At 40.3% G+C, this 5,233-nt stretch overlaps 1 non-coding gene across 1 annotated transcript; it reads left to right on the top strand.

Annotated features, from left to right (window-relative positions):
* The first annotated feature begins 2,715 nt into the window (after window positions 1-2,715).
* Window positions 2,716-2,822, top strand: LOC141698986 (small nucleolar RNA R71). The gene has a single exon (XR_012565479.1). It is a non-coding gene; the product is annotated as a small nucleolar RNA R71 (small nucleolar RNA).
* The last annotated feature ends 2,411 nt before the right edge of the window (window positions 2,823-5,233 follow it).

The raw sequence follows: 5,233 nt of genomic DNA, 5'->3' as shown, positions 1-5,233 counted from the left end.
TCCTAGAATGATGCCTTGTTGCACCATGAAGTGACATTTTTCCCAATTGAGCACCAAATTCGTTTCCACGCAACTTTTGAGCACCAAACGGAGATTATTCAAACATTCATCAAATGAATGTCCAAAGACGGAGAAGTCGTCCATAAACACTTCGACATTATTTCCAATCATATCAGAGAATATAGCCATCATATATCTCTGAAAAGTGGCAGGTGCACCACATAATCCAAAAGAAACTCTGCGAAAAGCAAACGTGCCAAATGGACACGTGAAAGTAGTCTTTTCTTAATCTTCTGGTGCAATGCAAATCTGATTGTAGCCCGAATAGCCATCCAGAAGACAATAATACTAATGACCAACCAACCTGTCAAGCATCTGATCAATAAATGGAAGAGGGAAGTGATCCTTCCTCGTGGCTTTATTCAACTTTCTATAGTCATGCATACCCTCCATCCTGTGACTGTTCGAGTGGGGATGAGCTTGTTCTTCTCATTTGCTACCACAGTAATACCTCCTTTCTTAGGTATGCATTACACGGGGCTCACCCAAGAACTGTCAAGAATAGGATATATGATTCCTGCATCCAGCCACTTTAGAATTTCCTTCTTCACCACTTCTTTCATAATAGGATTAAGTCTTCATTGTTGTTCAATAGTCGGCTTGCTACCTTCCTCTAGCAGAATTTTATGCATGCAGTACGAAGGGCTGATCCCTTTTATATCTGCTATAGTCCATCCGAGGGCCGATTTGAATTCTCTCAAGATCCTCAAGAGCTTGTCCTCGTCACTTCCTGAAAGGTCAGATGCAATAGTAACAGGCAAAGTAGATGCATCACCTAAAAAAGCATACCTCAAGTGTTCAGGCAATGGTTTAATCTCCAAAGTAGGTGCTTCCTTAATAGATGGTTTGAGTTTTCCCTCAGCATTCATGAGATCAGAATTACCAAGAGATTCAAATGGTATGTCTAGCTTTCGCTTCCAAGGAGAAGCATTTAGATATTGTAGTTGCTCATTGCCTTCCTCATCTTCACTGTCAAATTCCCCCAATAAGGTTTTTTCTAAGGCATCAGACCTTAGCACATGATCAAGTTCTGAAGTTACCGCAGAATCAATCAAATCCACCTTGAAGCACTCCTCATCTTATGTAGGGAATTTCATTGCCTTGAATATATTGAATGTTACATCCTGATCTTGCACCCGCATCGTAATTTCACCTTTTTGCAAATCTATCAAGTTACGTCCTGTAACCAAGAAAGGTCTTCCCAAAATTATGGGAATCTTCTTATCTTCCTCGAAATCCAGAATGATAAAGTCTACAGAAAAGATGAGTTTATCCACCTTTACTAACACGTCCTCCACGATGCCTCGTGGGTATGTAATAGAACAATCAGCCAATTGTAGAGACATGTAGGTGGGCTTTGGATCATGCAAATTCAGCTTTTTGAAGATAGACAACGACATCAGATTGATGCTTGCTCCCAAATCGCAAAGGCACTTGTCAAATGACAACTTGCCAATGGTGCAAGGAATGGTGAAGCTACCTGGATCCTTAAGCTTTGGAGGTAATTTTTGTTGCAACACAGCACTGCACTCTTTTATTAGAGCAACGGTATCAAGATCATTCAGTTTCACCTTCCTTGAAAGAATACCTTTCATGAATTTTGCATAACTAGGCATTTGCTCCAGAGCCACAGCGAAAGGTATGTTGATGTGAAGTTTCTTGAACACCTCCAAAAACTTACCAAATTGCTTATCCAGCTTTTGCTTTTGCAATCTCTTAGAAAAAGGTGGTGGAGGATAGAGCTGTTTCTCCCCTGTATTACCCTCAAGCAGAGTGTGTTCAACAGTAGTCTTCCTTGGTTCCCCCTCTTCCTCCTTTTGATTTTCTTCTTCATCTATAACTTCAACTTCTCCATCTTTTGCTTTTTCAGCTTCAACAACTTTTCCAGACCTTAAGGTAATAGCTTTGACTTGATCCTTAGCTTCCTTCCTGCCTGGCACTTCAGTATCGCTGGGAAGTGTGCCAGGTTGACGATTGAGCAAGGCATTGGCTATTTGACCGATTTGATTCTCCAAGGTCTTGATAGAAACAACCTGACTTTTACACAATAGATTTAGCTTCTCGAAATCAACACTAGAAGGTGGAGCAGCACCTCCTTGTTGAGGATATGATTGCCTTTGAGCATATTGCTGAGGTTGTTGGAATCCAGGTGGATTAAACTGTTTACTCACAGCTTGCTGATAGGGTTGCTGAACAGCATTCTGATTGTTGCTCCAGCTGAAATTAGGATGATTTCTGTTATTAGGATGATAAGTAGCTGGCACAGGCTGCTGAGGTCGCTGATAATTGTTCACATACTGAACAGATTCATTAATAAGAGAACATTGATCTGTAGAATGAGAGCCAGCACAAAGCTCACAGACAATAGCTATCTGATTGACTCCATAGTTGGCTAAAGAATCGACCTTCATAGACAGCGCTTGGAGCTGCGCTACAATTGTTATAGCTACATCAACTTCCAGAATACCTGCTACTTTCCCAGGCATTATCCTTTGAGTTGGGTTTTGATACTCGTTCGCAGCCATAGTTTTAATGAGATTATAGGGCTCAGTATAGCTTTTGGCCCACAAGGCGCCTCCAGAAGCTGCATCAAGCATGGGCCGAGATTGGGCCCCCAAACCATTATAGAACACAGTGATCACCATCCAGTCAGGTATACCATGATGTGGACACTTTCTCAACATCTCCTTATAGCGCTCCCAAGCTTCGCACATAGATTCTGTTGGTTGCTGCGCAAACTGAGTAAGAGCACTCCTCATAGTTGCAGTATTGGCCATTGGATAGAACTTCACCGGAAACTTTTATGCAAGATCTTTCCAAGTAGTGATAGACCCAGCTGGTAAAGAATGTAACCAGTCCTTAGCTTTATCTCTCAGAGAGAATGGGAAAAGCCTCAGCTTGATAGCCTCATCAGTAACACCATTATACTTGAAAGTACTGCAGATCTCGACAAAATTCCTGATATGCATGTTGGGATCTTCAGTTGCAGCACCTCCGAAAGAAACAGAATTCTGCACCATCTGAATAGTGCCCGGCTTAAATTCGAAAGTATTGGCCTGAATAGCTGGATGAATGATGCTTGACTGAATGTCATCAATTTTAGGACGAGAAAAGTCCATAAGAGCTGGATCTGCTGGAACTATACGATCACCCATTGTTACAGGTTCTTGCTTTTCACTGTCTTTATCTGAATCTTCAAAATCTAACTTCTCCGGAATGTCAAGAAGTGAATTTGTCTCATCAGCCGTATCTAGAGTCCTCTTGCGAGTGCGAGAATGTGTTTGCATATACGCTCACTAGTGTACCTGAAACACAACCGGAAACAATAAGTAACAAGTCTTAATCAATGAGTCCTAATGACCACTGATGGCAAGTACATAAACTAACAAATTAACACCGAGTCCCCGGAAGCGGCGCCAAAAACTTGTTAGGCACAAAGCATGCGCTAATAATTCACGCAAGTATACACATTCGCAAGTAATATAGAATGATTTCTAGTTCGTTCCCACAAAGACTCTAACTAATTATGCTCAATTAACACTTACTCGCCAATGTATGATTACTTCTCAATGTCAAGATAATAACACTTAAGGTTGATTAACTAATTATTAACTACGATTAACTACGAGAATAAAACACTTAAATTAACACTTGAATTAACAATATTAAACACACATGAGATCATAACTTCATTACTACTTCATTCAATAGTCATTGTTACTACCCTTAGCATGTAAATGTGATGATATTAATCAAACAACACGAAACTGATAAAAGCCAACTTTCGTTGCACAAATACCATTCTACCAAGCATCCACAATTAAGATAGAAGTTGAATAGGCATCAATTATGTTGAGACCCTATATGTCTACAGAATTTGACAACATAACGATTTAAGCGCAAATTATTCATTATGATTACACAGGGCAAGTAAAACGGTTAGAGTTACCCACTAATCATGCATACAATACATGAACCTATGCAAGCATGGCAAGTTCTAAATCTCAAGATTCACTGTCGCTTCACAAGAGTTAACATGCTATCTTATATATTCGCGACGCACATAAGACGAATAAGCACAACATATGCTAGATATCATACAATCATCACATACCAAGGTATTAAACAATTAACTAAAGAAATCCATAGTAAATTCGCTACGACCCCATGATCACGATTAGCCCATGATAGAACTCATCGTCACCATGGGTTCATATGAAAATATGATAATAACACAACAATATAAACTAATAAAATACTTATTAAAACCAGAGTACGTCACAAGAGTATTAAGGTTTAAATTAAAGAAAACTAGCATCCACTGTTACAACGAATAAAAGAATCACAAGATAACGCATGCTTCCTATTCTTCGTTGTGGTGTGCTAAAACGGTCTTCTTAATCTTCCCTCCTTGCTCCTTACTTGATACTTGTTATTGTGAAACGTCTCTCAAGATTGCTTATATAAGAGTCCACCAGAAACAGCAGTCTCAGAAACCCAATAGAAGTCAAATTAAAAAATCCAGATTCTAAAATTACGACCCCAGGCGGCCGCCTCAGCTCCCACGCGGGCGCCTGCATCTCCAGGCGGTCACCTCACATCCCAGGCGGGCGCCTGCACTGCTTATGGAAAAATCCACTTTCTGCTCCTGATTTTGCTGATTTCTTCGCACAACTCCCCGCAACTGGTTCCAAGTACTTCCCTAGGCTTATTATGATGAAATCTTCCTAATTACGCAAGTTATACCCTGAAATGCAAAGACACTAGAAAAACGCATCAAATACACAAAATACTTGATTTCAAGACATCAATTCAAGCCATAATAAGGCGTTCTAAGTGGTATAAAATGCCACTTATCAGGAACCACCATGACTGAGATAGCTCAGAAGCTATGGAAAGAGGCTGATCTCAATAGAAAGGTTGAGGCCATGGACTCTAGAGTATCTGATGTGGAGAAGTCAATGGCCAATATACTTGCGAATCAAGAAACTCACACTGCTTTTCTCTAACAGTTGGTGGCTGCTCAACTCCCTTCCACTCTCCAACTTGATGCTAACAAAATGGGGGAGAAAGGCTCATCCAGTGAGGGGGAGAAATAGCTCAACATTCAAGTTAGTAAAGTAATTGTGCCTACAATTACTTTCACAAAGCCATCAGCCATGTACAACATTGA

Source organism: Apium graveolens, chromosome 11 (assembly GCF_009905375.1).
Source record: "Apium graveolens cultivar Ventura chromosome 11, ASM990537v1, whole genome shotgun sequence".
Classification (NCBI taxonomy): domain Eukaryota; kingdom Viridiplantae; phylum Streptophyta; class Magnoliopsida; order Apiales; family Apiaceae; genus Apium; species Apium graveolens.
The sequence above is the reverse complement of the archived record's forward strand: the minus strand, read 5'-3'. Positions and strand labels throughout refer to the sequence as shown.